Source organism: Coturnix japonica, chromosome 24 (assembly GCF_054131305.1).
Source record: "Coturnix japonica strain WE chromosome 24, WE-NBRP24, whole genome shotgun sequence".
Classification (NCBI taxonomy): Eukaryota; Metazoa; Chordata; class Aves; order Galliformes; family Phasianidae; genus Coturnix; species Coturnix japonica.
In genome coordinates this window covers 4,887,577-4,910,690 of record NC_140686.1, presented here as the reverse complement: position 1 = coordinate 4,910,690, position 23,114 = coordinate 4,887,577, and the positions used below count along the sequence as shown (strand labels likewise).

General features: G+C 38.3%; 1 pseudogene across 1 annotated transcript in view; it reads right to left on the bottom strand.

The window, feature by feature from the left end:
- LOC146757128 (uncharacterized) overlaps positions 1–23,114 on the bottom strand; it is a 44,694-nt pseudogene that overhangs the window by 5,993 nt on the left and 15,587 nt on the right. Inside the window, exons 16-33 of the transcript XR_014936950.1 lie at positions 19,389–19,536; positions 17,790–17,818; positions 17,625–17,688; positions 17,501–17,536; positions 14,599–14,684; positions 12,359–13,367; positions 11,823–11,835; positions 11,379–11,596; positions 9,611–9,794; positions 7,882–8,028; positions 6,341–7,297; positions 5,949–6,101; positions 4,505–4,680; positions 4,243–4,309; positions 2,649–2,783; positions 1,617–1,729; positions 1,068–1,209; positions 21–314 (exon numbers count right to left, since the gene is read on the bottom strand). The product of XR_014936950.1 is annotated as an uncharacterized LOC146757128 (transcript). The remainder of the gene's footprint in view (positions 1–20; positions 315–1,067; positions 1,210–1,616; positions 1,730–2,648; positions 2,784–4,242; positions 4,310–4,504; positions 4,681–5,948; positions 6,102–6,340; positions 7,298–7,881; positions 8,029–9,610; positions 9,795–11,378; positions 11,597–11,822; positions 11,836–12,358; positions 13,368–14,598; positions 14,685–17,500; positions 17,537–17,624; positions 17,689–17,789; positions 17,819–19,388; positions 19,537–23,114) is intronic.

The following is a 23,114-nucleotide window of genomic DNA, read 5'->3' as shown; positions in this document are numbered from 1 at the left end:
TACACAACAAATTCACTTACCTGCAAAAACAAATTGACTTCTTGAAGTTTTTGATTTATTTCTTGTGCAGCTCGCTCTTCCACTTCTTTCTTGTATCGTTCGATTTGGTTGTAAGTCATCATGTGCACATTGTGGACAGCCTCCAGATGTTGTCTCAGGTTTGCCACCTCTTCTTTCAGCTGGCATCTGGTCTTCTCTAGTTTTTCATGTTTTTTCATGTTTAGAGCCAGCAGTTCTTGCAAATAATGGTTTTGTCCTTGTAGTTGGACGCATTTTTTACACTCTAAATCCAGCTGATGAGAAAGTTCAGTAACCTACAGACAGTAATAAAATGAACTTAGAGGGGTGTAAAATTATTCTCTGAAAATTTATGAAGGGGAAGACCATCAAGTCTGTAACTGTCATCTGCTGACTCAGTACCCGAGTCAAAGGAAAGACAAGATCATCTTTTAAGGGAAGAACAACTTTTAAGTTCTTGCCAATAGGGTTCCTTGACTTACAACCTTCCTCAGTTCTGCAGCAAGTAAAAGATCAACAAGTAGCAAACTAGCAGAATTTCACTTACGGGAGTGTGCTGAAAGGCACTAGGGCCATTCTTTTGTGCACTGCTCTACTGCTCGATGGAAATCAAACCACTCTACCCAGACAGCAGAAAGAATGCCTATCATGCTTCAGGGGGAATGTTCCAGTACAGAGTTAACTGGGCACAGGTAACAAGTACTCCTCCTGCCATTGCTCTTGAAAGCTTTGTAAACAGTGCTTCAAAAAGCAGCTTCCACAGCAGTGGTAAAAGAAGGTATTTTCTCTCTAGGTCAAATCCAGTGTCTGGTTGCAAGAATATGTACAAAATATGAGATGTTTCAGTAGTTTCCAAGGTCAACTGTGAAGCCAATTTTCTCTCCCAGAAATATAACTTTTCCATACCTACTGAAAAGAATATTACAAGTCTCTAGAAATTAACATGACCCAAACAAAACAACAACAACAACAAAGAAACAAACAACAACAAAAACAACAACAACAACAAAACCACCAAAAAAACCCAAAAAGAAACAACAAGAACTTGCCTTTGTTCTTGATTTTTCAACTTCATTCACCATTTCAGAATACCTGTTCTTCATTTCTCCCTGGAAATTGAACTGGGAGTCTCTTTCTTTGGCTTCATGCATCTTTAGTTTTTTCACAGCTTTCTTCAAAAGGCTCTTGAACCTGCACAACAAATCAGTCAAGAAAATAAGCAAAGGAACTAGGTATCTATTTGTCACGCTTGTACAAGAAAAGCATAGCTATGGCTTGCTTCATTTTTACCATGCTCAACAGGCCAAAAGTTAATAAGAAAAACCAGCATTTCAATGCAATAGATCACCTGGAGGGTCCACATTTCACCTCAACAGAGGAAAAAAAGACTTCCCTCCCAGAAGTGCAAGGCAGCCTACATTTGCTCTTCTTATGGCAGCTACAGAAAATCATAGGCTCATGTACCAGAACTGTCTTGCAAGAACTGATGTGAGATCTGAATTTGTTCAGAGTTAAACACACCTACTTTTACATGCAAGTTCCTTAAAGCCTGACTTCTAACCTACATGAGCTCTCTTTCAAGTACTAGTGAACCATACCTGTCACATTCCTTCTGCAGTTCAGTATTTCTTTCCCTTTCCTGGTCAAGACATGCTTCAAGTGGTCGTTTCAATTCTATCGGCTTCTTCACATTCTTTCTTTCATTCTCACACTTTCAAAAAACAAACAAACAAAAATACATGATACACTCAGCACAGGACAGTACACATAGCAACTGCAGATAGCACATATCCATCCCTTTGCCACATTCAGCAGAACACTGAGGCACAGGATTCTTGTAAACATTTAAATCACTTCAGGCTTCACACAAGCGGGCCAAGACCTAGGGATACCAATTAACGCCCCTGCTGAAGCAAATGCTCCTCTGCCCCCTTATTGGGCTTTGTCCCAAAAAGCTGGAAAAAAGATGCTAGAGAACAGCTTCCGCAGTTCCTCTGCTAATAGGTCAGCTTGCACAGGTAGCCACAGCCCTGGAGAACACTGCACACTCTACAGCATTCATTCCAATGACCAGCAGGCTCTTGTGGAAGAGTCTGCTTTTCTGGAATTCACCAGTGTCTTCTCAGTCATTACTTCCATATCTTATTTGTGGGTGTTTACTAATTTAGTTGCTGTTCCTCATGGTGTTTTTTCAGACAAACTACAGGAGAACTGGCAACTAGTTCTGTAGTTTGCATTTGCACCTTATTTATTCTGCAAGGTTTTTAAGCTCCTGTTATTCTGAAAACATGCAGCAGTTCCTCCGTACACTGCACTGAAAATAAGGGGTGTTTTAATCCTGATTGGAAATCAAGGGGTCAGACAATAACCAGAAGGAAATCAAATAAAGAACACAGGAACTGCTGCCTTGCTCCATGTGCTCAACTGGTATCAAACCACACCGTCTTTCTGATAGCACAACTCCGAGATATTCTCTTGGCTTTTATTCAATTCCTTCATGACACCCAAATCACAATAGTACTCAGGGCCTGAGTAGCAGGGATATAAAATCAGAGAATGTAAGAACTCAAGAAAATGTCAGCATTGCTCTGGGTATTGGCTAGGTGTTAGGGACTGTTTTCTGGGCTCACTTCTTCTAAAAGCTCAGCATTTTCCCTACTCAGTTTAGCAATATGGTCTTCAAGGTGGGCTCTCGACTTTCGATCTTCCTCGCACATCATGCATGAGCCTCTGGATGTCATAGCCAACATATTCTGATTTTGTATCTATGGAAACAACAATGACAAAGGGAATGCCAAGATAACCAGAGAGACAACACTGCACATGAACTGCATTATAAACTAGTAACTCAAATGGAGGCAGGGCTAAGCTCTCACCACTAAGGATCTATAGTGAATGTTACACTGAGTTTATAAAAGATGGCTTGAGAAGCACCGTCAAGAATAGCACTTAATGCTAGTGGAAAAAGTGAATGCTCTCTATGCGATAAAATGAGGTTACATCATTTGGAGATAAGAAGACACACATACAACATTAACTCACAGTTTTCTTCATAAAATTCTCCAGATTTCATAATGATACAAAAATGACTGCATTTATAATTGTGCCCACCACTTAAAATTCCCTACACTTACTGACTGTGAAATAACTGCAGATCTCCTCAGAGCAAGAAAATGTTTTCAGAACAGCAATGTTACTTATCCTTTTACACAAAGGAGCAAAGATTTGCATCACAGATGCATTTGTGTGTAAACAAGTTTGCTTATTCAGTTCCCTTTGTAAAGAATGAAAGTTGCCTACATGCTTTGAATAGCACATTTTAAGAAAAAGAGAGACATCCCTGACGTACAGAAGGACATAAAAACCTGAGCTTAAAGGCTTATATGACAAACTCATAAAACTTCCTCATGTGTCTTTACAGGATATGTTAAATGTCAGTTCTCCCTATGTGACAATGTATGGGTAAAATACAGAAGTGTTAAAAATGCTAAAAACCTTCTAATTGGTATATCACCAAAAGAAGATGACAGGAAAGGAACCTGGAAAAGAACTCAGACTGACTTTTCTGGTGCAGATAATCAACAGCTTTTCCCTTCCACTAGATCCTTCTTATTCTCCCTATAGCAGCTTAATTTTCCAACAGCAAACTAATTAAAGAATATTCCAAGGTTACACAAGATGCTAAGCCATGCATGCGCACCAGCTACTTCCCAGCTGCCTGCCACTGACTGCACAGCATTACTTCACCTAGTTGTTCTTTCCTTACCTCAGCCCCCTGCGGGGCAGTAAAGTACCAACACATATTCACAAATGGAAAAAGAACCTAATGAGCTCAGGTGGAAACTATGACAAAGCTCTGAAGATAAAATAGATTTCTCACATCCAGGTTTCCCCTCCCAGATCTCAACCACACATCTCCCTCCTGCTGACACTGTCCGTCCTATCCATCAAAAGAATCATGCTGATTAACACAAACATTTTCATACTACTGCAAAGACAGAAATGGCAGCAGTGAAAGGTGGAGATTCACAACCTTTACCTTATGGGAAAACTCTCAAAACTGGAGAATAGACCATCAGGATTTTCAGAGTACCCTACAGTCACACCACAGCTCAGATGACTCAGCTCCCCTATGATCCCCAGGAAAATATCTAAATAGGCTCAGAAGCTCACATAAAAAAATAAAAAATAAATAAATAAAAGGGAAGTTTATGACTGGCTTACTGAGGCTTCAGTTCTCTTGTCCTGGTGTTGCGCAGCAGCTTCCACTCTGGCATTTTCCATTTCAAGCCTTAAAGAGAAGCACAGATCTTATTAGACAAATCCATAATAGCGCACACTGCAAAAGAATGGTGTGAAAGAATGCTATTTAAAGCAAGAGCTTCTTTTAAAATCATGTTTTACCCTGATGATGCAACAAGGCAATTCTGACGTTTTCAGAGAATCCCAGAAAGCAAAACCTTGCTTCACTCTGTTATTTTCTTACCGTTGGACATGTTCTTCCAGCTGCTTTATTGTAGAACTGCTTCTGGAAGCTGCTAACAGAAGGTCTTTCATTTTTTGGTTAGAAGCTGATATTTGTCTTTCCTTATTATCTAGGTCAGTCTTCAAATCTTGAATGCAACGCTCATATTGAATACGCTGTTGTTCAGAGTCATGTAACTGTAAAGTAGCAATGAGAATCCTCAGCAGCCCGGTTAGGTTCAGTATAGAGAGCTCAGTGAGCACTGAAGAATTTGGATATTGCATGTATCTACATACACCCCCTACCCAAAGTACTGGAATCGTTTCCAATTCATTCAAGCCTTCATTTCTCTTAGCAAATGAACAATAACAGATGATATTTCATCATCTGTGACACTGGCCTCTCCCATCTGTACAAAGGATTTTCTATAACACCATTATGAGCATTGACACTGCCAATCCTACCTTCTCAGTGACTTGTGACATCCTGAAATTACTTGTTTGCTATTCTATCGAAAATATTAACCAAAAAACCTCATCCTTTTCCTAAAGTGATTTCACAGCTCATTAGTACGTTATTATGGTAGATGTTTCAGAAAAAACCCACAACTCTCACAGAGAGCAAAAAAGAAAAACTCAAATTCAGCTGTCCAGTATTTCTACTTTTTCTCAGAAATCAGACACCAAACTTGGCCAAACCAAAAGCGATAACCTGCTGAGACACCAGGTCATTTTGCAAAGCAGCTTATCAAATACAGATCTTCTCCAGTTAAAGACATAATGACTTCGTGTCGAAGACCACCCAGTCATGGACACCAAGTGCACAGAACAATGCAGTTCATATACTTGTCTTTAAATCTATACCCCTGAATTTATTTCTAGGATAGGAGGACATTTGCTTATACTTTGAACTCTCTGCTCTGATTTGGCACAGGCATGACTGTGATCACAGATGACAAGGGGCAAGTTGAGAAGACTGAGGGGATAAAGACCACCTTATAGTGTTTACAACCAACCTTATAAGACACAGAAAAACAATTTGTAAATTCAGAGCACCTGTGTAATGTTGCTTCAGATAGCTGGTAGTTTGTACACATCCCATCCACAAATAAATTCTTAATTGTGTTTGACACCAGGAGAGGGAAGTAAGTTGGGAAAAGAAAGAACACTGCTACAACACCCTGGAGCCACAAGAAGAACTTTAGCTGTGGGGCTGAAGAACGGCTCCTACTTGCAAAAGAAACTAATTGGCTTTTTGATGATTCTAGTAACACTTATCTTTCACTACAGAGGAGGAGGCCAGCTGGCAAAGATTTCACCAGCTTCGTGAATTATGACAGGGTATCACTGCTAACCTCCTTAGCTCTCTCTGGTACTTGCTCTCAGAACATTATTTTTCTCTTCTTCACCAGAAACAGGGAAAAATCACCCTCAGATTTTATGTGTAAGTTACAGCCTCTCTGTACCTTAGCTTTAATCCTGTCCAGTTCCTTCTGCAAGTGCAATTTGTCTTCCTCAAGGTTACTGCGGTAGCATGTAGTAACTACAAGGGAAGCTTCTGACATAGACTGCTTTTTAAGAGCATCAGCAAGCTCCTGCTGCAGCTGTCTGACCAAACCCTAAGGAAACAGATAAACATGAAGAAAAACATGAAACTTGACTTTACTCCTTTAAACTGACTATATTATACAGTTCAGTCATTTACCGGTCCTCCTTAATTCTAAGAGAAAAAACAATGAACCACAACAAAACAACACAATTTGGTCCTATGTGTAAAACTTACACCTGATGCATTTTAGAAATACAAAATCATTTTATGAATTGAAACATTTTAATTTATTCTAATTGTATAGCTTACCTCTCTTTCTACTTTGTCAGTCTCATATTTAAAGACTTGTTCCTTTAAATCAGTACACTTGGTATTTAATTCCTTGTTTCTCTCTTCCATGAGGTAAACCTGCTTTTCACTGTCAGCTCTGAGTTTGTTGAACATATCATGAAATCTGTCCTGGACATCATTCACAACCTTTTCTTTGATGATCTCCTTGTTCTGCAAATCTTCCAGCTGCTGACGGAGTAAAAGGTTTTCACTTTGGAGCTGGGCCAATCGTTCCTGCATAGATTCATGCTTTATCATAAATTTACTGACTTGATCTTTCTCAAGTTGCCACGCATGCTCATTTTCTTTTGCTTGACACTGGGCTTGATTTAAGTCTTTTTGTGTCATTTCTAAAAGCAGTGTTTTTTCTCGAAGTGTTTGTTCCAACTGGGGAAGCTCGTTTTCTAGACTATTAACTTTGCTTTCCGTTTTACTCAGCTGCTGAGACAAGCTCTTGTTGCTCTCTCGCACCTCAGAGAGCTCACGATGGAGCTTGTCTTGTAAACGAAGCCATTCATCACGTTCTCTCTGAAATGTTTGTTCGGCATCACTTTTCAATGACTGATGATGTTCGAGATCTTGAACCACTGCATTCAAGCGGGAACAGAATGATTCAATCTCTGTTTCCAGTCTGTCTTTGCTTTCTTTTTTCTGTTCAAGCTTGGAAGTTAGCATTGCAGATTCCGTCTTGAGTAAATTCAGCTGTCCATTGTACTGAAATACTGTCTGTGTTAAGGTTTCCTCACTCAGTTTAAGTTCCTTCTGAAGAGAATCATTCTTTTCTTTCAAAGACTCATTTTCCTCTAAGTATTTTCCTTCATCCTCCTGGTGCTTAAGTTTTACTTGATTGAGTTCCAGTCTTAGCATAGCAATCTCTTCTTGCAGTAACTGATTTCTGTGTAGCAAATCCTTTTCTCTGTCATTAGTGTCAGATTTCTGTGTGATAAAGGACAATAATGAATAGTTAGTTGGGAAATAAATTCAGGTTTAACCCATCAGGCAGCTAGGCACCACACTCTCATCACTAAGTGGGATGAGGGAGAGAACAGGAAACAAAACAGAACTCATGGGCTGTGATAAAAATAATTTATTAAGCAAAAAGATGAAGGACATGGAAACAAGAAAGTGATGACAGTATAATAACGAATTCAAAAGCCAAGTAATAGGATCACAAACAGCCTCAGCCAGCTTCTTTCCTAGTGAATCTCCAGATATCTGGACATTTCACGGGTAGAAACCTTAGAAATGATTGTAACAACTATACAGTGAAGAACAGCAGGCAGTTTAAGAGACTGGGAACACAATGTCTTATTTTCCAGTGGCTTCCTACTTCCACATGCAATTCAGGTCTATGTGGGATTGATGATGCTATTCAGAGTTTTTAGACAACAGTAACAAAATTTGGTTATATTGATAAACTGTAGATAATCCACGAAAAGGCACAAAAGGTTATTTTTCTTAAGGTTTTAGAATGAGCACAGTGAAGTATAACCAAATTAATTAGGAATGGAACTGCTTACCTCTGAATTTTTCCCAATAGTTTTTCTTGTCTCTTCTTCCAGCTCCTTCTGTCTCCACAGGTGGTTGCTCAAAATTCCTTCTTGCAGAGCTCTAGCACTCCTTTCATTAGAGAGCTGTCTCTGTGTTTCATCACGCTCTTCTTCAACCTACAGTAATATAGTTGAACTTGTGAATCTTGAACAAAATCAGAATTAGCAATACCTTCCTATTTCATTCTTTTTATTCTTACATTCTATTAATTCTATTAAGAGTCATTTATCATAAAATCATAGAATGACCTGCATATCAATTTTCCATGTTTGCAAACAAACATCTTTAGATTTATCTGAATTGAAAGTTATAAGGATAGTGTGAGTCCTTTGCACAAATCAGCATCATAGAAGTTTTATACTTAATGAATCTCCCTCTATAACACAAGAAAAAAACAAACAAACTAGAACTACTATTCTTGGAAACATACAGAGTTTAAGTAGAAACCCAAGTTATCTTTCTAACAAACTATATATACATACTAAAACCAGAGATGGACACTCATATGCTTACAGTCAAAGATTTAAAAACATCTATTCATCAATATGAGCACTAACACTAAGAACTGCACAAAACAAATGACTAAGATTTCCAAAAGCACAATAACTACACTTACTTTACCCCACTGCAAGGTCTTAAGTCTACATCTCTTCTACTAATATTTAGAAATGCTTCAGAAAATGTGCCAATCCATTTTCAGTTTACCAAAATCTAGCAATACTGCTGGATAAATTGAGTTGTATGAGATTTCCAAAGGCTATTAATGAAGTGAGACACAGAAGAGGACTGACCAGCTGAACAGCAGACCAGGAGGTAAACTAATGCCAATGATGTCCCTGTTAAATCCAGGCAGACTGAAAGAGGTGATGCTAACTACTTACTGCTTCTGCCAGAGCAACGTGGCCACTGAGGATCCTTAATGACCACTTTCACATGTTCTTAATATGTTTGCAAATACAAGTTCTGAAAATTTGAGGCTTACTATTTATGGGGAAAAATACAACACAACAGACCGAATTTCCGAGGTATATTTCAAACTGCGTAGAACCATGACAGGAATGCTGAAAAGTAGGTAAAGGCCAGTGAAAAGACCCTCAAAACTGTATGTAAGAACTGAAGAATTCATGCAGGTTGTGTACAGTGAGAACATCATCATCTCAATTGCATTAAATAAGCCACTAAACTTGTAATAAAAATAAAGGTGAGAGTTTTTCTGGATTCAGTCTTGATTGTAAGCAACTGAGGCAATTTACAGATTATCAGGTAAACAGTAACATTTAGGCCTAAATTTAAATTCATGTAAGTATACTTGAAAGAATACTACAAACAGTAACTGTAATTTCCTTCTGAAGAAAAAAAACAATAATAAAAACATTATATATATATATATACACACATATAATATATATATAGATATATAGATATAGACATACATATACACACACGCGCACAGAGTTCTGTAGTAATTAGGAAAAATAACTCAAAGAGAAGCTTTGCCTGAAGCACAAACCAAACTATAATTCTGAAAAATGTGAAAAGGTATCATGAACTTGTTTGTTCACGCTGGTTTCATGACAATGGTCCTCAAAATGCACCAAGATAATTACCTAATGTCTCTTTCACCAACAAGTTGAACATACTAGCATAAAATATCAGTTTGAAAGAAACAGAAAAACAGAAGATATATATTTAATATACCTGTTTCTTGAGCTGTTTCAGCGTTATTAACTCTGTTTCTAAATTCCTTACACGAAACTCAAGTTGTTGTTTTTCCTCTGTCTCTCTAGAATATTGATCCTTTTCCCTCTTTAGTTGCTTTCTTGTTTTTTCATATCGCATTTCAGCTCTATGTCTCTTTTCCTCTTCTTGTTTCACAGAAAATCTGGGATTTAAAAGAGAGTATTTGAGGAATTAAAGCACTGACAAAAAAGTAAATATGCCACATCATGAACCAGGAGAAACAACTTAAAACTGTAGAAATGTCACACCTTTTCAAATATAGAAGTTTTTCTGCAATTTGAAACTTTTAACATCACTCTAATTTCATTCCATTAGTGGTGGAAGACACCTTATACATGAGCTGCACAAGACTGACAAATAAGCCCTTAAGTGATGTACAAAATTCATCATGTATTTCCATGTCGACATAGGTAAACATGAACAGTAAACCATGAACTTTTACTAACAAAAATACACTGTTTTTAATAAGTTGATCATCACCTATATAGTACAGATTCATAATGACTGCAAGGAATACCGATAAAACATCACATCACTTATCTAAGACAAATCAAAAACTTTTAAGAAGCCTTCCTTAGACTATAACAACTGCTTACCATGTGCGGATGAACCTTTTCATTTCTTTTAATAAATTAAAGGATAAGGATAGTGTTCAAAAAAAGATTTGAATATCAGCAACCACTAACAAGTAGTTCAAAACATTGGCTGTAACATCAGTATTGAAGCAGCTTATTCTAAAGGAGAAAGATTTACATGTAGTCTTTAGCTTCCCAAAAAGTACAGCTTTTACTCATGTATAGCTAATACTGTTTTGAGATTTTACATAGAAGAAAAAATTAATTCCTTCTATTTACAGATGTTTGGGAATTCTGAAAAATGTTTAGAATCAAATCCAGGCCAAATCAGGAACGGCTTTGTCTTACTTACAATCCCCTTCCACGTACTGGGAGACTGCTGGCACATCCTGAAGTTTATTTCCCTCAGCTTATTCTCACAGAGTTTCATGCTCTGTGATCAGCCTGGAAAGCCTCTACTGAACTCACACATGTTGACTACGATCTCTTGAAGGCCATAAAAAGAAATGCACACAAGTACTTGGAGGCCAAAAGTTGGACCCAGTGCTCCAGACACAGACCAACTAGATGCTAAGTAGGGATGGACTCCTCCCTTCAGCTTCTTGACTCTGCAACCCAGGATGCTGCTGGCCTTCTCAGCTGCAAGATCATTCTGACTCATGTTGCACTTAATCTCTGCCAAAGCCCCCAGAGGCTTCTCAGCGAATCAGCTCACCAGCCAGAGCATTTCACTGTGTACACAAGGGGTTCCTCCTTCCCACGTGCAAGGGCTTTGAATTCGTTCTTGATTAATTTATTAGGCATAGGAGGTAAGATTCTAAAGACACGATTAGAGTCAGTGTTAAGGAAGAAATTCTCTGGGAAGCCTGGTCTGGTGGTTGGTGACCCTGCACATAGCAGGGGGGTTGAAACTAGATGATCATTGTGGTCCTTTTGAACCTGGGCCATTCTATGATTCTGTGATTAAGACCTCTATCACCTCCAGCAAAATTAATCTGAACCTCCACTGTGCATTTAGTTCTTTGAAAAATATACTTTTAAAACAGTTTGGGGAGCAGGGGACTACTCAGCATAGCTTTCAATACCGAGGAAAGTGCTTCAATTACAAGATTTAAAACAATCTAATTCTACGGATTATTTTATTAGCTTACCCTTTTACTGGCATTTCAAGTAATTTTGGTCTCTCCTCAGATGAAGAATTCTTTGTGTGTTTTTCTTCTATCATTTTTTCATTCTTCCTTAGAGCAAGCTTTTCTTTTACTGGTTGATGGGTAATATTGCCCACTGGTGTATTTGATTTATCAAGACTTTCCTGTTTCTCCACTGCTTGCATTTTGAAATGTTTCTGCTTCCTTTTTTCCTTCTCAACCTATGAAGAGAAAATTAAGCTTCATATATTTTTCTGATTCTAAAGGAGATCCAAGACCAAATAATCTAAGCTTGACTTTTAAAATAATGTAAAATAAAAAAGATTTTCCCCCAAAATTACTCTACAAAATGTACCAAGTCAACAAATATACTCTGAATTCACTCTTGATTTGAAGTATAACAATCAAACAAAAACAAAAAAGCAAAGCAGCCCTAAGGAAACAAACAATAGAAGCATTACTGATGGATAAGAAATCAGATGGACTACACAACAGTAGCTGTAGAAACACAAAGTATGAGTGGATGTATGATGTCGTACTTCCTTAATGATGAGGACAAAAGCAAACTGAACTCAAAAGCAGAAACAGCTTCACAGCAATCAGGAATTTTAGTGAGAGGCAATGAAGGCACACCATGCACAAACCACAGCAAATGAAGAGATAAATCAAGACCCTGTTCAGAAGCTATTTTCATTCCTTGATCGACAATCAAAACTGGTGTACTTGTATGAATTTCTTTTTATGGTAATGAGGTGATAACTACTTACACTGGAAATGACTGCCACCTATTGTCAAACTGAAACAATACACTTTGCTTTCTCAAAACCTTCTGATTACATTATGGGGAAAAGCACAGTTCTCCACTGCTTTCCTTATTTATGAGTAACGTTCTTCTCTTAAGACAAAAAAACCAATTTGCACAAAGCACCTTCTTTTAATGATCAATAGCTAACATGAACAGGACCACCGATACTGAGAAAGACTAAAGAATAAGGAAAAGCAGGTGAACTTCTACCTCTTTTTGTAGCTCTACCTTCTCTTTTTCCAAAGCCAGGAATACCATTTGCAGCATTCCTACCTTACTCTTAAATCTTTCCACATCTTGTTTTAGTTCTTCATCCAGATTCCTTTTCAGCATGCCACAAGGTTGCTGAGCATGCGGGAAAAGATTTTCGATTTCTGTTTCTCCTATTTCCTTGTTTTTGATAAGGAAGTCTCTGGGAACACTGTCACTAAGACAGATGTCCTTGCCAATTTTCTTCTCACTTATAAAGCCAAGTGTACTTTCACCATTTGTGGAAACAGGTCTTATATTAGGAAGATTATTAGAAATGTCATCCCAAATATTTGTTTTTAAACAATGTCTCAGGGAATACTCAGGACTTCCCTCTACATCTCTACTAATCCCATTCTCATTCTCTTCCATTTCCTCTGATTTTGATAGATGTACTTTTGTATTATCTGTGTAATTAGTGCAGCCTTCTTCATCTGGTATTCTCCAGGTATTTTCCATGCTCGCATTTAAGTTATTGTGATCAGGAAGGACACAGAGACTCAGAATAACTATTTCAGGTTTGGGTTCTTTTAGGTCTACATTAAGTTTCACATCTCCAAATTCACCTTTACTTTCTAACTTATCACTTGATTCTGTCACACAAGACGAAACACAAAGACTCTTCAATTCTTCAATGAGGTCATCTTCTGACACTTCTGCCACAAGGGATGGAGCTTTCTCAGATTCATTAATTTCACCAAACAGCTGCTTCAGCTCTGCTGTAATGTTTGTAAAATTTCTTTTCAACTCCCTTTTCTCTTTTTCAATCCACATTTTTTGTATCTTTCTTCCCACGGCTTTAGACTTAACTGCTTGTCAGCACTGTGGGATTCCTCATTTTCTGCTAGGGCTTCCTGATGAGAAATTTCTGCTTTGTCAGTCTGCTTTTCATGTGCTGTATTTTCTATCAAGTTGGTAGTTTCTAAAACATATTTATCCTTAAGTAAGCAGGTAAAGACAGAAAAATTACCAAGAAAAATGAAATTACCGTTAAGCCATATAATTTACATTGCAAACTCATCCCATCATACAACAACAACAAAACAAAGATACCTTATTTATTTTTTCCTCAAAACAGAAGGATCTAGTTTAGAAACATAAACCAATCAAACAGATCAAAACCAATCAGTAACAACAGAAAACACAACTGCCCAAATTTTCCCATACTCCATTACTTTCTACTGACTGTCCCTTTAAACCCCCTGCTGGTGAGCGTTCATAACAAGCGTGAGTGATCATAACAAGCTTTTTTACTAACCACCACAAGGGACTGGCTACATTACAATCACTTATGCTCCTCAGAGTCAGAATTATTAAATTCTATTCCAAGCTCCCAAGACAAATATTTACAAGGAATACCTGTTCATTCCTGCCCTCAGCCCAAAATCAAGAACTGAGACATCTATCCAAACGGTACCATGCCTCAAGCTCACTGACCAGCTCCTCTCTCCAGCCTTCTCACTATCTCTGACTTCACAGTCCCTGCAAAGTTGCCCTTGGTTTGTGTTCCCTTCTGAACAAGGTCTGCAGCCTTGGCATCCCAAGGAACCACAACTATTGTCCTTCTTACTCTGGTTATAGAGGCCCTTTTCTCCTTCCACATCGTAACTCCACAAAAATCTTTCACAATGGAGAGCATCTCAGTCACCACCTGTCTCAGCCACTTCATTTCCAAGCTCCATTCACTTTGCACATCCGCTACCACCTTCCAATACTTAAGTTCCGCTCTCTACCTGCTGAAATGAATCACATCCCTCTTCCACAGTGCCTTGGATGTATGATGATATTACTTCCTCCACTTCCCTTGAGGTATTACAGAAGACTCCAGACACTCAATGAAGATCCCTACCCAGTCCTGTATGCTCAATACAAACAGGACGCCTAGCCTATATGACCATAATGACCTTCAAAAAATATTTTCGAACACTTACTAACTTGATCAGATAAGGAGATAAGCACTGACAGATCATATTTCAGGTTTTTACTTAATCTTTCTAATACACAGAGGAAAATCTGGTGTGTTTTGTCAAAGAAATAATCACATGATATAAAATTTTGCTCCCAAATGAGTATGTATTTTGCATAGGAAAAAACAAAAAACCCACCACATGACTGCACTGTTTCTCAGAATTGCACGCAAGGAAAAACACAATATTTGGTTTCACATACCTGCCTCCCAAAGTTTTCAGTGGCATCCTTGACCATCTCTTTTTTAGCTGATGACGACACATGAACGGTAGATTCTGAGCGCTCACCTACAGTGAAAAAATTACATCTTTATAACGAACATGACTTATTACAAATTAATTATACCTAGAGTACATCCTGAATCATTGCATTTGTGAGAAAATAGCACAAACTAACACAGCCTCTCAAGCGTATGATTATTTACGATTTGAACATAATATTACAAAACAGTTTGAAGATGCCTCTGTGCGAACTAATCCCTCTCAGGGCATTTTCTCTTTCATTCCTAAGGGAAATTTGATGAAAATCAGTCAGAAATACACCTTTAAGAATCTCAAATGGTTTACATGTAGAACTATATTTATACATACATGACACACTGTATGCTAGACAGCAATCGGCTAGATTCCTCTAGCTACTTTCATTTCTCCTTGTTTTGTGCCACAAAGGGTCTTGTTTAACCCTTTTAGAGTTAGAAATACTTGTACCATAGGAATTATAACACTCTGCAGAAGAAATACAGCTTGCTGAAACCCAAACATAGGAGTTTGAGACAAACTTTCACATATATTTCTTAATACCTGATCTTTGAGCAAATACATGGATTATAGAAAAAAAACAGACACGAGGAAGGATGAACAGAAAATACATGAAATGATGACATTAAATGAGCTATGAAAAGACTGTTTTTCCTATCTAACTTTCCCATGTCCCACACCATCACTGGACTACATTTCACATGACTACATAAAACAGACAAAACAAGAACTCACAGAATCACAGAAACACAAAGGATGGAAAAGACCTCCAAGATCATGGGTAAATTAGGTTGCTAAGTCACTATCCACCATATTTAAAGAGTTGTGGCAGTCAGGTAAAACCCTTAGTGACAGGAGAAAGGGAAACATCACACTTGTTTTTAAAGAGTTTAAGAAAGGAGGTACTTTCCAAGGCCCAGACAACCTTCTATTATGGAGTGACTAGAGTGGAGGATAAAGAAATAGCAACTGATGTTAGCTACCTAGAGAGCTCATCTCTCTAAATTGGAGAAATATCATGGATGGATTCTTTGGTAGACAGGGAAGTGCTGCCAAGTGGTGTATCTGATATGTTAGTGAAAAGAGATCGCATTCAGACAGATACTGACAGCCTACAGAAGAAGGTCTTATGATGTTTAGCAAGGCCAAGCGCAAGATCCTGCACCTGGGTTGGGAAGTCATCAGCTTCAGCACAGGCTGGACAATGAACAGACTGAGAGCAGTCCTGTGGAAAAGGACTTGGGGATAATGCTGGATGAAGAATTACATATAAGCTGAGAATGCATGCTTGCAGTCCAAAAAGCCAATTGCACCCTGGGCCACAAAAAAAGAAGCACTGCATGGCCAGCAGGCCAAGAGAGGTGGTGTCCCCTTCTACTCCACTCTTTCAAAACCCTACCAGGAGCACCGAGTTCATCTCCGGGGCCCCCAGCACAAAAAATCTCTGGCTAGAGCAGGGCCAGGGAAGGGTCTCAAAAAACAATTTGAGGACTGGAACACTTTTCCTATGAGGAAAGCTGACAGAGTTGGGGAATATAAGAGTTTGCAGAGACCATATGATGGCCTTTCAATAATTAATGGGGGCTTACACGAAAGACTTTTAACTATGGCCTGTAGTGACAGAGCAAAGGGTAACAGTTTTAAACTAAAAGATCGTTCAGATTAGATATAAGGAATAAATTCTTGATGAGGGTGATGAGGCACTGCAACAGGTTACCCACAGCTGGGAAGTTTCAATTAGGTGATTTTTAAAGGTCCTTTCCAGCCCAATTCTATAATTCAATGATTCTAACCACCTTTTGTGCATCTTACAAAAACAATATCAATGCAGTAGAGAATCTCCTTTTCTTTATGCAAACACACGTACATTTTTTTTCTAGAAAGAAGTTTAACCTCTATTGTCATCAAAAGAAACAGTACCTTTTTTCCCAAGACATGGATGTCAAACAGCTTGGAGCAATTTCCATTCCATACTTAGAAGTTGCAATAGTTTTCTGAACTCTTATCTAATCATCTACTTCATATGCTTGCTTATATAGGTTTTCACCTGATTTGTAATTTTCAGGGCTTGTTGTAGAAATTCTAAGACCTTAATAGGGAACTGTTTTGTATCTCGCTAACAAATAATTAAATTCACATATATCAGAATTAAGAAACTAAGAACCCATTGAGGTTAGATATACTCTCTCCCATGTATAACAAATGATCTAGCTGCTTCACTTTTATTTATCTTTCCCAACCAAAAGGAATACCTGCCAACATACTTCCACTCACTACCTCCCACCTACACTCTCTTTCCCATGTCCTTCCACTAGCTCTAAACTCAGTGGCCAGTTTAAACAAAACATGAGAGGATGGCTTTGGAAGAGCATATGTAATACATGTTTTCATACAACTGCCAGAGAGGCAAAGAAAAAGCCAGGTAAATAATCAATCATGCTAATGAAGCATAAGCCTGTGAATCACCCATTCTGTCCCACCTGCAGCTCCTGGACAGCTCCATCTGCAGACCCTAGCCAGGAATCAGACACAGGACATGACCCCTATTGCTCCTCTGCAGATTGGTATATTTGGCAATGAGAAGGAAATGAGTAAATGTGGACTGCCTGACAAGGGGTGATGATAGCAGGTATGCTGGAGGAACCTTACACTGTAGAAGGATGTTTAGAAATGTTGAATGGAGCTGTAGTGGAGAAAACACCCAAAGATAGAGCCATATTTCATTAAATCTGCTGCTGAAATAACATCTTGCTAGCAAAACATTAATTTAATATGAAGAATTTACAACTACAATGTATCTGCCCACAAAGGGACATGACAAAAAAAAAACAACTATTTATAAATACCTTCAATATCATCTACACTCAATTTCTCCTGTGGATCTGCAAAACAAATGAATCAAATGCTTAATTAAATATGCTTATCAGAAAGATTTTGAAGCTAAAATCAGAATATAAAAGACATCATTACCTGATTTTTGCTTTTCTGTTTTTGAAGATGTTTCATTCATCTCTAAAACTGCAGAAACCTTTAACTATGAAAGACAAACCAATGAAAAATAAACACCCATACATTCAAAGTAACTACATATTCATTAATGAGCAGGACAAGTAGATTTCAATGAAAAGCATTTACCTGCAAATTACTGGGTTTCTCTGAAAAGCCTGGAGATGAAAAATGAAAGCGTTATTTTATTTAATTGAAGATATCTTTTATTCTTTACAACATTAGTAGGCTCTGTAATTGTTTCTTGCACAAATTACTTCACTGAGAGTGAAATAGCTAATATCCAATTATCTTATCACACAGAACTTGTAGTAGTATATAAGAAATACAGAGTAATTCCCATCATCCAACTTTTATTAAAAAAAAAAAAAAAGAATCAAATCACAGAATGACAACAATTCATGTGAAGCATTAAGTCATGTCTATTAAGAGAACAAGATTAAAATATTTTGTTCCTTTTGGAAGCTGAATTCTGCTTTCTGGAAAAATTAATTAGAGCAGATAGCTTTGGCTTCTTAATGACCAATCAAGAAAGAACCCAGCAGAACTATGACTACTTCTATTCTAGCAGTGCATAATGTTGAGGCTACTTTCTCATTAACAGCTTATGGAGAGCAAGGGTACAGACACAGCAACCTCATACAAACATCATTCAATGAGGTAAAAACAATCTGGTTCTCAACTGACCTCTCTGGATCAGTTTGCAAGGAAATAAATGATACAAACATTGCTTGGTTGTAATGCACAACATGTGCGTTATTCCAAATCTTTTTCAAGTTTAGTGTCAAATCTTATTTCCTAACTCACACAACCTACTGTGTTGCAGTCATCTTATACTTTACGACTCCATTCATGAAACAAGCATACAAAATGCTTCTACGAATTGTTCCACAAAATAATTTTTAGATTTAAATAAATACTAAAATCATCAAGACTTGATTTTCAAACACTAGGTGGTCAAGTAACATGGAAATACATTAGATAGACTACCACAGTCACCTCTTCCCACCTTCCACACTGATTTCAAGCTTAGCAGAATCATATGAAGCAGACATTAAAGACAATTGGTAAGTTGATTTATGGATTCCAGAAGCTTGCTAAGATTTGGTGTCTGCTTACAAAAATAAAATTGGACTTGCCTCTTAGGCTATGTCATTGAATCCATATTATAAGCCACATTGCCAAAGCACTCTCAAAAAGATAAAAGATTTATTCCAATAGCAAAATTTTCCAGCACACTTATGATCAATCAGGATGGTCATAAAGCAACTGCCATGAGCTGCAGGTGGAAACCCGCAGAAACATAACAAGAATTTGCCCACATATTTTAGTTCTTAAAGAAAAACAGGAAACTAAAAAAAATTAAACAAACAAACAAAAAGATAAACCAAATGATATTTTTCTTCTACTGATTATCCAGAAATATCCAAATCCTCAGACAGATAAATCTTAAACCAGATATCACTCCCACCACTTTAAGCAACCACTTAAAGCAAAGAAAAACACCCGAACAAACACATATCCAAAAAGTATACATAATGAACGCAAGAACCGCCTGGACTAATCAAGCAGGCCAGCAAGTTCAGTGTTCACTGCTGTTAATTAACATCAGCCAAGCACTTCATTGCTACAGCACATACTCACTGAACAACAGGACTGACAAGGAAAACAAAAGAAAAAGTTCACTTGTCTATAAACACAGACAAATCCAATCTATGAGATAGTTACCCTTGTTGTGCTCCCCTGAAACACTCTGCAAGCGTACTCCATGTTCAACTGCAGGTGGGAGAAACACAGGAGGAGATGCTTTCCTCGAACCTTCAGAACACGGCTGTATAATACAGTACATACGCGTAAGAATTTGTACAAAACAATTTTTTTAAAATAAAATCTAACAAAGGCTTTTGCATTTTAAATAAAAGGGCAAAAAAATCCTCACAATTCATCTAAACTATTCCATAATGTTGATTAAGGCTGGCAAATCACAGAGCCACACAAGAAATTTACACAGGAAATCAAGATGTTGATTGTGAACAAGAAGCTGCAGCTCTGTGTTGATTGAACATTGGCATCAAATTTGCACCTGGCATTCAAATATCAGCCTACATTGCTGGGGCACATGTCCCACAATGTTGAGTGAGTGCATCACTACGTTGCAAAAGCAAGATTTGATTTGCTTAAAGGCCAAAAAGGCAAAGCTGATAGCGATTAAGCTATCTAGAAAGTCTTGTATTTTTAAGAAAGGAGTGGGGAATTAGTTTTTTTCCCAACAACAAAGGCTAGAGGGGAAGTAGCTACAGACCCTGCTCACTCTCATCTTGAGAATTATCAGACAGAAAGGATAAACACAGCCAGCACACTTGGTGTCTGCTGAACATGATTTTCAAAATCGGATTAAGTCTATCTAGAGAAGACAGAGGTTCTATACAGAAAAATCTAAATGTCTGGGTTGCTCAATGTATTGGTATCCGTTAAACTCTGACTGGATCAGCAGAATAGATCTGAATAGTAGGAAAAAAAAATCCTCAAAAAATATGACTGAGAAGTTCATAAGTTTAAAAGCAGCAATAAACTGCTGTATTAAAACTGTGCTAGAAAATCAACTTCAAAGCCTGCAGCCAGGAGGCCAACGTAAGTAGTCTGACATAACTTTGTCCCAGTACTATCTCAACAGAGAACCTACGCTACAGGTATTTCAATGACCCTCAGATACAGGACATCGAGCAGCAGCAACATGGGGTAAATAAGCCTCACCAGGGGCGGGGCTCAACGCAAAGGCAAGCTCTCACGTAGTTCTCATCTGGCTCTCCCACAGACCGGGGAGATGCACATATCACAGAAAGTACCTCAGAATCCCAGGGAGAATCAGACTCTTCCTTTTTCTCTGTTCCTACTGCTGGCAGAGCACCTACAAAAAAATGGACAAAGAGAGACACTGAGAATTTACTGCACTCCACTTTTATACCCCATCAGTCAAACAAAGGATCTGAAAGATGAGTAACAGTACTACAGCAAAGGACAAACCAAGAAATGAGTTACACTCAACGGTAGCTTTACACCCAGTCACATCACAGTATTCTGTTTTCTCCTCTTCATTTCTTTTCCAGCAAAAGATGCATAAGAATGGTGGCTGACATGACAATGTCCCTCGTGTTGGGACAACGTTAAGGAAGAAACTCCAGCATGCTTCAGTCTCAGCATATGGACACCCTGAGTCATCTTCCCTCTTGCCTACACCTCCATCATCTGGCACTTACTATCACATTCCACTCTACAGGACATACCACAAAAGCACGATACAAAACAACCTCACACTAAGAGGAAGCTGCCAACACACACGGCTCCTTGCTTAGTGCTATCAAGGGATACCTCACCTGACCATGATTCATAATCCTGCAACTTCTGACCAGGTACATACATAAGAAACTGACATTTAGGAATGAAACAGAAGCTCACAGCTCCAATACAGTCCAGAACACTGCAAGCATTTTAAATCTTATCACTTCAAAGTCTAGTATCTTCTGACCACCAAACTCCCATCTAGAGCAGACCACAGTCAGTTCTCTCTTCTAAGCTACTCCATTATGTAAAACAAACTCAGGATTGACTCACACAGAAACGCAAGGAAAATTTACAGGAATGAGCCAGACAGGAGCAATGGTGTCCACTCTGGAAAACCATAACTGCTGATTCCAGCCTGAGTGCTGACTATTCATGCTTTTCCAAAATAAACTCTTTGCACATAAAATGCACTAAGAGAAAAGTGAATGCACCGTGAGTGCTGCTTCCACACCTTCTGAGCAGCAACTGACCAATAGCTACACGAGCTCTGAAAACATCTACAGCAACAAGATATCCTCTGGAGACGGACATACTATCTTCTGCTCTGAGACCCTGGGGTGAGTACCTAAGCACCCACCTCTCTCTGAGGTCATGCTCTCAAGCATACAAACGAGTAGCACAGGAGAGATCTCCTACATTTTACAACTGAACAAGGTGAGGCACTGGAAGAGTCTTCTCTGACTTTGAATCAGGTCAGCTCTTGGCTGAAGCCCTGAAAAACCACAGCTTTTCAATCTGATAGTACCCATTAGAAAGGGAATCAATAGTGTCACACACAAGGCACACTAGACTACCTACTTGTTTTGTGCAGATCAAGGAGAACACAGCAACAAAATTAATAAAGAAACTTGCATCATACATAATCATTAGGAACCCAGCACCACCATTTGTGACCTTTAGGAAAGAACGAAAAGCAACAAAAGCTGCAGACCTTCTCTACCACAGCAGGCTAGGGTTCACAGCTAAATCTTAAGCCAGATACCACTCCCACCACTTTAAGCAACCACTTAAAGAAAAGAAAAACACCCGAACAGACACATATCCAAAAAGTATACATAATGAACGCAAGAACCGCCTGGACTAATCAAGCAGGCCAGCAAGTTCAGTGTTCACTGCTGTTAATTAACATCAGCCAAGCACTTCATTGCTACAGCACATACTCACTGAACAACAGGACTGACAAGGAAAACAAAAGAAAAAGTTCACTTGTCTATAAACACAGACAAATCCAATCTATGAGATAGTTACCCTTGTTGTGCTCCCCTGAAACACTCTGCAAGCGTACTCCATGTTCAACTGCAGGTGGGAGAAACACAGGAGGAGATGCTTTCCTCGAACCTTCAGAACACGGCTGTATAATACAGTACATACGCGTAAGAATTTGTACAAAACAATTTTTTTAAAATAAAATCTAACAAAGGCTTTTGCATTTTAAATAAAAGGGCAAAAAAATCCTCACAATTCATCTAAACTATTCCATAATGTTGATTAAGGCTGGCAAATCACAGAGCCACACAAGAAATTTACACAGGAAATCAAGATGTTGATTGTGAACAAGAAGCTGCAGCTCTGTGTTGATTGAACATTGGCATCAAATTTGCACCTGGCATTCAAATATCAGCCTACATTGCTGGGGCACATGTCCCACAATGTTGAGTGAGTGCATCACTACGTTGCAAAAGCAAGATTTGATTTGCTTAAAGGCCAAAAAGGCAAAGCTGATAGCGATTAAGCTATCTAGAAAGTCTTGTATTTTTAAGAAAGGAGTGGGGAATTAGTTTTTTTCCCAACAACAAAGGCTAGAGGGGAAGTAGCTACAGACCCTGCTCACTCTCATCTTGAGAATTATCAGACAGAAAGGATAAACACAGCCAGCACACTTGGTGTCTGCTGAACATGATTTTCAAAATCGGATTAAGTCTATCTAGAGAAGACAGAGGTTCTATACAGAAAAATCTAAATGTCTGGGTTGCTCAATGTATTGGCATCCATTAAACTCTGACTGGATCAGCAGAATAGATCTGAATAGTAGGAAAAAAAAAAATCCTCACAAAAATATGCCTGAGAAGTTCATAAGTTTAAAAGCAGCAATAAACTGCTGTATTAAAACTG